This window comes from Meleagris gallopavo, chromosome 6 (genome assembly GCF_000146605.3).
Source record: "Meleagris gallopavo isolate NT-WF06-2002-E0010 breed Aviagen turkey brand Nicholas breeding stock chromosome 6, Turkey_5.1, whole genome shotgun sequence".
NCBI lineage: Eukaryota > Metazoa > Chordata > Aves > Galliformes > Phasianidae > Meleagris > Meleagris gallopavo.
The window spans coordinates 29464154-29476233 of record NC_015016.2 but is presented as its reverse complement, the minus strand read 5'-3'; the positions used below and the strand labels follow the sequence as shown (position 1 = coordinate 29476233).

The window sequence follows — 12080 nt, the reverse complement described above, 5'->3', positions numbered from 1 at the left end:
GTCACACACTGATGCATCAGGAAATAACCTTACAAGCACAATGATTTGCACCCAGATGACCTAATAGCAATACCTCACAGAGTGCCACATGCACCTCCTGAAATTAGAGGCTGCATGAGGAATGGGCAGATAAGTTAGCCAGGCTACTCATCTTTGTCTCAGTGAGAGACAGGTGTCTCAGAATCTGTAGTCCTTTTGGAAATGTGGCCCTAGGGTGTAAAAGCACCGTTTCAGCTCAGTGTGAGACTGAAGTGGCGGATAAAAGATGGTGGTGGTGGTGTAGGTGGCTTCAGTAGGGGCATCGTGATTTTTATATCTTTATTATCCACAGTTACACTCCTATACCACCTACTCTTTCCCAAATTTCAAATGTCACTCTTGCTCAAATTCTTCCTGCCAACCTAAGCTTTCTGAGCACGCCTCTTTTGGCATTATTCCTACATGAACCAGTGCTCACCCTGTGCACCCTTCATACCAGTTGCTCCCTGCGGATTCTCACATAAATCAGCAGAAGTTACCTGTTGATTTAAAGAGATTACAACTCATGATGTGTGTTCATTGACACAGGAGTTCCCATCTGCTGTTGGGACAGATGAAGGAAAAGTGTCAGAAACAGGGAAAAATTAAGCAAAAAGTTTTCGTCACAACTTCCTTTCAGGCTCAAACTGTGTTGATATCTGCAAACAGAGCACAACCTGAGTTAGCAGAGGCCAACCGAAAGATAAGGATCCTGGAAAGGTGTAGCTCAGGCATCACATCAGAAGGGAGTGCATAGTTTGAACTAGGGCCCAAACTAATAAAATTGACTTTCAGCTTGGCACCTCTCTCAATGTTCTGTTTAACCAGTGCAGATTTAGCTCCTTGCTTTTAATTTTTTGGTTCTCCCATCTCTGTATCCACATGTACAATTTTCTCTCTTATCCGTCCTAAATTTTCTGCCTTTCTCTCTTTTGATGAGTTTCCATAGTACCCTGATTTTTTCTTCCTTTTTCCCAGATTTCTCCTCTTTGTACTTACTTCCCTGAATCTTGTATTTCCCATTATTTTCTGCTTCCTCCTTCCTTTTGCATTTCTTTCTTCTTTTTCTTCTTTTTAGTCTCAAATTATATCCTACTTTTTGTCACTCTTGTTTTATTCTTTAAAATATACCTTAGTGCCTGCATTGATTTTGTGCCTACCACACAGTCTTAGATTTCTAAACACTTTTAGGAGTTTCTCTGCTGAGCACAGCAAGGCTCGTCACGCTTAACAGAGTAACACCTAAATATATTTACAAAGAAAAAAAAAAAATGGGGGCGTGAAGGGGGAGGGAGAGACAGCTGGCTGCATGCTCCAGTTTCATTGGTTATCCTCTCCACTATCTGCCAGTACTTACATAGGTTGCATTTGGACAGAAAGGTCTGGGAGGCCAGCAGCTATAAGCAGCAGAGACAAGAATGAGACGGTGGCTTCAGAAAACTGTAAATCTGGTTGTAGGGCAGCTGGTTGGATTAATAATGCTGCAGCCCTTAAACACAAAATGTTGGATTGGTGTAAAACCATTCTGATGTAAGGTAGGTGTTGGTGGTGAGAATATATAAATAAATGAGGGAATAATTTTAATCTGGCAGGATTATGCAAGATCAGGTATCAGATATCTGCATTTCTGAAGTAACTTCTTTGGCTAGCCCAAAGTTTCTTTTGCCAGTCTTTTTGTTCTCCCCTGATACTCTTGGTGCTGTTTTGTCATAGAAGCTGAATGTTTCCAGGAAGTTGCTTTCCTTGTGTATATGCAGGTTTGAGTGCATATTTTTCCTCTTATTTGGGCCCTTCCTGGAATCCTGTTTTGTTGTAGGCTGTCTTGGCTCCAAAAACAGCAGCTTCGAAGAATTCAGTGACGGCATAGCATTACCAATCAGACAGAGCCTGGATCAGCCACAGGGGAAATCATGTGTTTGGCAAGCTTACTCCCTAGGCTTTGCTCCACATGATCCCAAGTGGACCAACTCGGAGGTATTTGACCTGCTGAGAGTCTGTGGAAAACATTATCAAAACCACCATGGGAATTCAAGGAATGAATTTGTCTGTTGTGTCATTTCCTTGCAGATGATCAGCCTATGGGACACCAAACAGCACAGAACTGGGTCAAGAATGCTCCTGCCAGGAAAGCCAATGATAAAAATGAATATTTCAGTTCTGACTGTCATGACCCTAACTTATACAAGCCTGAAACACAAAGTTCTTCTTTCTTCCTACCACATCTGTACCCATCGCACCTGATTTTTGCCTGATGTTTTCCCAAGCATTTTTTCATATCATAGTGATGCAGCAGTAATTGTTAGAAAATAATTCAATCTGAGACACTGAATCAATCCTTTATTTTTTTCTAAACAGAATTAATGCAGTAATTTCAGTCTAGACAAGGCTCACTCACTCCCCACTCCTTTGCCATATCAACCCTTACCATTAATGAACTTCACATCACTCAATGTAAAAGTGAACTTTAACTAAGGATACAGACATGACATCCATCTGACATTACTTAGGGCATCAGGTCAAGCTGCTGTCCAGCTACTCTGCCGCAAATCTAAGGACACTACATGCTTATCAGTTCCAGGACGGCCTTTAATGGAGTTATCCTGGTTTGGTCAAAGATTCCATTTTCATGGACTCACATTATCCAGCACAGAATTAACATGCATACCTTAAGATGACTGTTCTGTACTGTGTGCTTTTCTATGTGCAATCTTTTGTGTGCTTGGAAACTGAAAAAAAGTCTTACCCAAAGTCTTTTTGAGCTTGAGGAGCTATACATCCCGCATCTTGCCAGATCACCTGACAGTGGTTTTGTCTTCCACAGTCTACAGCAGCTTGCAACACAGTTACTCTTTCCTTTTGATACAGAGCTTGAAGAGCTGAATGTACAGAGCAGGTTTTTTTTTGTTTGTTTGTTTGTTTTTCCATTTAGTGATGCTGTTGTTGAGAAAGTATCTGAAAAACATCTACTACCACTTGCCAAAATGATTACTTTCATTTTCAAAAATGTTCTTCTTCCTGATGTGTTTCCAATCCTGACATGCTGTGAGAGCATGGAAGTATGCTTTGGGTCAACACATGACGAAGTTGTCCTCCTCTGTACGTTGATCAAGATGTACTAGTATTACCTTACCAAAAAAGGGCTGAATTTATCACAAATCAACCATTAATATTATACTTTTAACTGCTAAAAATCTCATTCCAGTGTTCAACTGCTTCATCTGTGCTGGCAGAACTCTTTTCACAGAGCCAGACACGACACTCAAAGGAATCCTGTCTTTGTCAGTGACATTATCTGACTACACTGAAAGCTGAACCTGATGTAACTCCAGCTTCACTGTTTCACTTTATGCAGCCCGTTGTTTGCAGGAAATGACACCTCTGGGTCAGGAAGTCTGCATGCATCTGCACTGAAAGCACAACTGTCGTGCCCAGACACATGCTTCTTGCTCAGTTTGTCTTGCAAAGACTTTGCAAGAATGCAGAGGCTGTGGTGATGGGTGTGGTGATAGTTCTGTAATACTTTATACGAGCTTTTGAAAGCTGCTGAGTGCTTCAATAACAGTGGGATGCTCCGTATCCAATGTTACCTGCAGTGGAACAGGGCAAGCAGCTTACAGAGTAACAGAAGATCAGAAACTGGGATTCAGTTTAACCTGGGATGACTAATTATACGCCTGTAATACACAGTAAGAGTAAAGAGGATATCCTATGCTCTGTGTAATTTGCAGTTCATGCTCACATGCAAACCAAATGTTATACATGCTACCAGTGGCTGAGTTCTGCACAAATCTGGTACTAATAAATGCAGAACATGCTGCATGAGGAATGCGACTGTAAATACACTGCTTCTTGTTTGGCAAAATCAATTAATATACCTGTAAATTTAAGTCCACAAATACAGTAGGTGTAGGAGAGAAATGTGAGGTGGAACTTCTGCCCTTGATCTAGAAAAGAAAGTGAACAAATCAAGCAAATTTCAAGTTCTCAAATATGTTCTCTAATCTTCACTCTTCACTATGATACAGTTTTGTTTTAATGAAATTTCTCAAGTGATAAAATTGAGAATGAACCAGAGACTCCATTTCTGTCTGGATTTGAGTGTCAGTGCATTTGGTGAGGGAAGAATAACCTCTGTAAAAGAAGAAGTGAACAAAGATGCAAATGGAAGTAAGCTATTAGTAACAGATTATTTCAGCTACCCAAGATTGGTGGCTCATATGTCACAGAAGGATATAGCTAAAAGTACCAAATTTGTGTTACCACAAATGACTGCTTTAGGCAGTAGGTAGCTTTGCTGGTGTGATTTAGTTCTAAGTAACAAATAAGATCTGATTTAAGAAGTAATTACAGCTGAATCCCACTGTCACAGTAGCTGCAAGATAGTGAAGATTAGTATATTGATCTTAACTGCCCTGTTACACAAAACTAGAAGTATTTAAGAAAATAAGGTCCTTAAAACGGGTATGGTATCTATTTAAGTATGCCACAGGAGAAGACAAAAACTTCAAACATGTTTCATTAGATAATTTACTCAAGTAACAGTTAAGTCTACCTGGAGATAAAAGCAGCGCCAGTGGTGTCAGCAGGAAGTGTCATATGAACTGAATTCTGGATCTGATGTGTATAGAGAGGCTGAGTGGGGAAACCTCAGTTGCAAGTGGCCAGAAATAAATCCAAATAAAGATAAATATGTGGAATCAAAGACATGCAGGCATCAGGAGACATGTTAAGCTACGGTGAGAGCTCAAAGTCAGCAGATCTAACCCCTCTGCAGATGTTAGTACTTACAAGGAGCAGGCCACTGGGGCATGCATGAAGCAACAGGACAAGGGGAAATGGTTTTAAACTGGAAGAGGGTCGATTTAGACTAGATATCAGGAAGAAACTCTTCACTGTGAGAATGGTGAGACACTGAAACAGATTGTCCAGAGAGGTTGTGGATGCCCCCTCCCTGGAAACATTCAAGGCCAAGTGGATGGGGCTTTGAGCAACCTGGTCTAGAGGGAGGTGTCCCTGCCTAAAGCAGGGGGTTGGAACTAGATGATCTTAAAGGTCCCTTCCAACCCAAACCATTTTATGATTCTATGATTATTTTTGTAGATAAGAAAGTGAAGTCATTGTCAGAAATTGTTATGAAAACGTATGGTATCAAAATAAAAGAGGTCATTTAAGTTACAAGATTTCTGTTTCTTTGACACTATTAACAACAGTAGCTAGAATGAAAAAACTGCAGAGCTCATACTGCCTTCCTCCACTTCTAAGGAATGGAGAACCTCTAATGCTTGTTTTTCTACCTTGTTCTTAAAACCTGAATGGTGGAGCTTACACTATGTCTTTATGATCTATTTCTGTTTATAGAAGTTTTCCCTATTTTAGCCTAAGCCTTTCCTTCTACAATTAAAACCAGTTTGTTTTTGTTTTGTTCTCAACATCATGAAAAACAGTCAGCAGCATCCCTGTTTATGGGAACCTTCTACATGTTGGAAGGTTATCATACACTGCCACAGCTGCCATCAGGCTTTAATTTTTAGAACAAGCATATTCTTCCTTTTTAAAAATTATTCTCTATCTCCTAAATATCTTTAAATATCTTCTTCTTCTTCTTCTTTTTTTTTAAACCTCTTTTTGTATTAGCCTATTAAATTACACCAAACCAAGGCTTCAGAGAGGTGAGTTAAGAAAAACAATTAGTACCCCTATCTTGTATATGGCATATCTATTAAAATGTTCCAGGATGAATTTTTCTATCTTTGCATCAGCTTCATAATGTTGACTCATATTCAATATGTGGTTTACTGTAACACCCAGGTCTCTTTCTACAGTGCTGTTGCTATTGTCAACTTTGTATTTATGCATTTGATTTTCTCTTGCCTCAATAGATTACTTTGTACTTGTCTTCATTGGGTCTCATCTTATTGATTACTGACCATTTCTCCCATTTATCAAAATTATTTTGAATTCTAATCCTTCAGCTCCCACACAGTCCCATCTACTTTAGTATCACATGGAAATTTTCTAAGAGTACTCTCCATTACATCACCAAAATTGTGTCACATAGTCTAACACAGAACAGTTCTTCTGATGTAGACAAGAATCTGGATGCACGCACACAAAAAAATATATATAGTTTGAAACTTTCAAATGCAATTGATTTTTAAAAATGAAATTTAAACCTTGCTGGAAAGCAATCCTACACCATTGTTCTTGTAAGCATACCTGTCCCCATCTGATTTAGGTGTTGCAAAGGGTCCAACTACTGCTTGAATCTGTTCTTTGTTTTCTTTTAAAGAAAAATTATCTACAAATCAGTGAAGAACTGTGCCACATTACACAGGTGATATTTTGTTTTGGTATTTTTTTATCTTTTTGACTTGAACATAAAAAGTGTTTTCTGTTTTATAGAGCTTCATGCACATTTCTGTGATTAACCTCCAAAATGTTACAAATTTCATTCTAAGTCATAACAAAAGTCCTCTCTTTTCATTAAGTTGTAGTTATTATATGAGAGAGAAAAGTAAACTGCTTTTAGATACATCTTGGAATTACATGATGCTATAAGACGCTGTTGCTAGGAAGTAAGAGAGTTCAACTCTTCTGCTTGGCAAAAGAATGTGGCCACGAGCAGCTCTCTGTCTGACTTAAAAAAGCACCTTAATTTATAGTTGTATGTTTAAATTTTTATTTTAGAGTTCAGATAAAGTTGCCTGACATTAAACTCAGCTTGCAAGGCTGCAAATTTATGGCACTTTGTTAGTCTTGGTAGCTATGTTTTGCAACAAGCATTTTCCAGAAGTGGATAGCACTCATTTGACGTCATTCAACCCATTCATGTCAGTCTTCAGATGGAGAACGGTTGAAGAATTTAATGTTGGAGTTGTTTCTCCTGTAAGGGTAGATAAGAACTAGCTAGACACATCAGGAGCCTTCTGCTTCTTCATGAGCAGAACAGGAAATCTAATTTGTCTTATGTGGTTTCCTGCTGAAATACGCATTTGCAGTGAAAAATGTATGAGCACTGCAAAATTCACTTACCAGACAGCTAAAGATATCCTTTATATTCTGACATTTTTTTTCTAAGGTGGAACATTAAACTTGCTAGAAAGTGACTAAGAGAATATAACATGGAAATTATTTCTCTCTTTACCTGATAGCATAATCTGGAGCATAATAATTTATAGATGATTAAGAGAAAGAGATATAAGCCCTCTATTTTAACGTATATATTTTAGATATTAAAAAATGGAAGAGGTTCTCACTGGGGTGAGGTCTGCCCAAGGCTTCAATAAGGGCACCTCACAGCTCTGGGGAAGCGCTGCTCTGCTGCATAGCTGACATAACTGACAAGCTTTCAGGGAGATCCAAGCTCTTTTGGGTACCACCAAATCTCTCTCTGTGGGAATGCACGTTTTTAATCAGTAGGCAGAGGTAAGGTCAGCAAACAGCTGGGCAGCAGCTGCTGCAATCACACAGGGGTGCAGATGAAAGATCTGGCACCAAGTGGCTAAGCAACTTTGTCAGCTTGACAGCGAATAATACCACAGTTAGAATTCCCATCCCTACTACTCTTGCTTCAAAAAGGTGGGGAACGGAAATGTTACGATTTCTTAGTTTCAGTTATTATTTAAAAATTATTCACGTTCTGCCAGAGTTTATAATTGTTATATAGAGTAACAAAGATTCCAGAAACTTGTAACATCATGCTTTCTCTCAGGTAGTTTGTACTTGAGAGCACTCAGTCAGAAAAACCCTCATCTTGCTCATCACAGTGCTGTGTATGCTGGTCTCATCAGTCATTGCACTGCAGGTCATTAGCAGCTGCAGCACTACTTAACGACACTCTAATTAGCATCTTGAGAGTTAATCACTTCACTTTGTGCTGATTCACCTACAGCCACATAACTACCTGTGATGGGCTGCCATGCAGCTGTGTAGTTTTGCAGCCATCTCCAAGTACTTCAGGATGGGTAGGTCTCCCTCTCCAGTGCTTGTGGCCACTGACTTGTATGGCTGCTCAGTGACTCAGAAAACCTCAAGTAACACCTGGAAAAAAACAGTCACAAAAATAATAATAATAATAATGTGTTATTCTCAGCTTTTTCAGCTTTTACATCTGACTGTGCTGTTTCTTCACAAGCCGCATGGGGCAGAGCTGGCCTAAGTTATGCATAATGGGGAATTAAGCCCAGAATTCGAGATGTGGAATACCGGAAGTGTCAGGTCATGAGATGGCTTCACATGGGTTTTAAAGGATATATATAATTTCATACCACAGGATTAGCCTGAAAACAAGCAATAGGAAAAAACTACTGCTACTTCTGAAAGCATTTTGGAAAGTTTTTCACCTGTTTACCATCACTGATACAGATGTTTACAAGGAGAGGTCAGTGCTGCTGTAACTAATAGAACAGCAACATTCTCTGGAGATCTACCATAGCATGTGAGCACGGCTGGTCCAGTAGCTCCTTGACCGTGCTCCCAGCTCCTCTTTTTATGCTAGAAGCTAAGCAGAGTGAACCAGATATTCCATTGGTTTTACAGTTCTCAAAGTATGCTATTATTTACAGAACCTGCATGACTGAACATTTCCTATTATTTATGATTTTTAAATATGAAATCTGACAGCTTCTATTTATTTACTTACTTATTTTTTATTATTACAGACATTTTGTTACTTCTTTTCAAAGAAAAGCAATTCCTGTCCATCCCAATACTTCCCAGCCACACACAGTTAAGGACAATCACTGCTAGATGCTGGTGGTTGGCTCCTGGGTGCAGAATACTTGTGCCTTCAGCTATGCCTGCAGTTGGAGGACAACCTGTCAAGACTGCTGTTAGCCCAAATTCTGGTCATAGGCTGCACTAAGAGAAGACCCTGAAATCGAAGACTCTGGCTGAGATGTGAGTCATCGACAGATACCAAGCACATTTCAGAGAAAAGCCACTAAATGGAACATGCCTGTACTGCCCTCTGATCTTTTTAGCTTGTACTTATGTTAAAGAAGTAACACACAGAAGGCAAGAGTAACAGTGAATGACAGTGAAGAAAGTCTTACTTCCCAGCTTCTTTCTCCTGCTTTTCCTCATCTATATGTTCCTGTTATCTCAAGTCCCCTTCCTTTTTTGTTCCAGCTCTGATTATCAACAGGCTTTTCTATTAATTTACATAACTCACCCAGCAACAGAAAAAAAGATCCATTTTTTGTTGCTTAATGGAAGAAACTGGCTCACAGAAACATCTTGTTAGCTCTGTGCTGTAGGCAGGAGTGAATGGCTAGTGCTGGGGCAGGAAGGGGGGAACAGTGTGGGTTTCAGCTGTGATAGGCTGTTAATTCACCTCATCAGAGGTGTGAAACCATCACTTGGGGCTCAACAGCTTGTCTTGCAAGCAAAGGCGATGAGAATACCTGCCAAGAAGGTTCTGTAAGCTGTGGTTAAACATTGCTATAGCAGCTAATGTGGGCAGAAGCTAGAAGTGGAATGTTATCCATGCCCCAGGTTTTCATTAGCTGCAAATACAGCACTGATAATAGAATAATGACAGTCAAAGCATAAGTGGAATAGTGAAGATACCTTAAGTAATTTGTAGCACTGAATAATGAATTTAAGAGTAAAAAGTGCACTGCTTGTGGTGTACAATTTCCAGTTTACTCAAATTATTACTCATTATTAATTACTAATTATTAATGCAATTAATATATAGCACATTTTGCATAGAATCACAGAATCATAGGGGTTGGAAGGGACCTCCAGAGATCATCGAGTCCAACCCCCCTGCCAAAGCAGGTTCCCTACACCAGGTCGCACAAGTAGGAGTCCAGGTGGGTCTTGAATATCTCCAGAGAAGGAGACTCCACAACCCCCCTGGGCAGCCTGTTCCAGTGCTCCATCACCCTCACCATAAAGAAGTTCTTGCACGCGTTTTTGTGGAACTTCCAATGCAGTTTCTGTCCGTTTCCCCTCGTCCTGTCTCCACACACTGCTGAAAAGAGTGGCCTCACCACTCTGCTCCCCACACCTTAGATATTTATAGACCTGGATCAGGTCCCCTCTCAGTCTTCTTTTCTCAAGGCTAAACAGACCCAGTTCACTTAGCCTTCTTCATAGGGGAGATAGTTCCCTTTTTGGATCAGAATTTAGTGAGGATCTTTCTGTTGTTCATAAAAGTGTGCATATGTACATAAACACTTTCTGAACTTCTGCTTGAGACTATAATGATCTCAACTATCAGAACACCATGAGACTCCGAAAGGGGATCTTACCTCTGAAACATTATTGCACATCTAATTTTTAGCATTTGCATGCTAACAGCACTCTAGTAAAATCAGGAAGTTTTACCAGCTCCAGTAGATTTGGGATATCAAAGAGCAGAGATGCTAACATCCATATTCACAGAACATACTTAGTTGCATAGATATCATTAGATGACTTGCCTGAGGCATTTGGCAAAGCCTCTGTGGAACAGGCACTGTACCTAAACCCTCAAATCCAGGAGTACTTCCCTTACTATTGAACTTGTCTTTGTTGTCTTATTGTGCTTGCAACAAATAGTTCATTTAAAACTGGATTTAGTCTACTCTAGGAGTTTTGAATGTTGATCCTGGTTGGAGGGAAGGATATAAAACTGCTGCTGATGCATAGAGTTTTCATGTCCATGACATCAAAAACAAGCTTAAAATAAGGATTACTGGGTCCTGTTGATACCCTGAGGAGTTGAAGTCAGAGAAGTGAAGGAATACCTCTGAAGAATAAAACCAAGACTTAGCATTACTTTGGTGTTACTAAGAAAGCTGGTCTGGTGACATTCTGTGCACCTGCTTGGAAAACACAACATGTAAAAGAAAAAGAAACAGTTTTAAGATTAAGTCTACATCGTAAATATAATATAATCATGAGTCTAGATTTTGAAGCTTTCTTTTATATAAATTCATTTTGTTGAGATATTTAGAGGGGTTTTACTTATATTCAAGGAAGGAATTTTAAAATGGAAGTGCATGAAGCATTGAACAAGTATTTTCCAATGGAGTTTTCTCTGATATGAAAGGAATTCTTGGTGGCACCTCTCGTTTCCTGTGTTGGCTGTAGGACACCAGGAACAAAAAAGTTGAAATTCTAACTAGTGACCTTTAAAAACTGGAATATACATTATTCTGACATGCCTCATTATGTGAGTTTAAATTATCACTGAGAACAGAACAGGACTTTGGAGCAGCTTATGACCTTCTCCAGCATAGATGTGATGTGTAGATATATGCATAGATACATCTATTTTGCCCCTTAAAAGTTGTTCCTAGGTTACCTAAGGTTTGTCTACTCAGGGTGCTCAGAGCTGCTGATGGATGTTATCAAGTTTCATCTGTACCAGCTCCATCCATGAAAAGGTAGCAGAAGGTGAAGGATGCCAAATTCATGGCTGCTGGAAGCCACTTTCAAACTTCTAGGTAGGTGTTTGCCCTGTGGCTCTTCATAATTGTGTAATTATTTGTTGCTATTTTTATCTCACTGTGAAAGTATTAATCAGACAAATTAGACAGCACACGCAGTCTACAGAATAAGTTTTAGCTCAATACACCTGCTTATGTTGTCATAACATAATTATTAGCTTTCTATTTTCATCAGATTTTTGTTTTCTTCTATTATTAATAAAACCATTTTTATGAAATGCAGACTGTATTGAAAATTAGTATATAAATGTCATTTTAGTTATAATATGGACAATGTATTTTCTATTCTTGATGTCCTTCTCTTCAGGACATCAACAGTATTTGATTTAATAAGTGAAAATTGGATTTAAATGCAAGAATGTAAGACAGATGCTATTAGGTAGCCTTGAAACAGCAACAAAAGAAATCTGAACACATGAGGCATGAAAGAAGCCATACACTTTAAAAAAAAAAAAGGAAAATTCATGCTGAACATATACAGTGTTTATTTTGTTCTTCAATATGTCTAGTTTAATAATGTTCTAGCAACGTTACATATCTACTTTCACTGTATTTTTTCTTCCTTTTCATTAGTATTACTCCTGGCAAGATTCACACAAATAAACATTGACACAATAAAAA

At 39.0% G+C, this 12080-nt stretch overlaps 1 long non-coding RNA gene across 1 annotated transcript; it reads right to left on the bottom strand.

Annotated features, from left to right (window-relative positions):
* Window positions 1–5052: 5052 nt before the first annotated feature.
* Window positions 5053–9299, bottom strand: LOC104911481. Its single transcript, XR_793936.3, has 3 exons — window positions 9191–9299; window positions 7922–8058; window positions 5053–6901 (listed from the first exon to the last, which is right to left on the bottom strand). It is a non-coding gene; the product is annotated as an uncharacterized LOC104911481 (long non-coding RNA).
* Between the last annotated feature and the right edge of the window lie 2781 nt (window positions 9300–12080).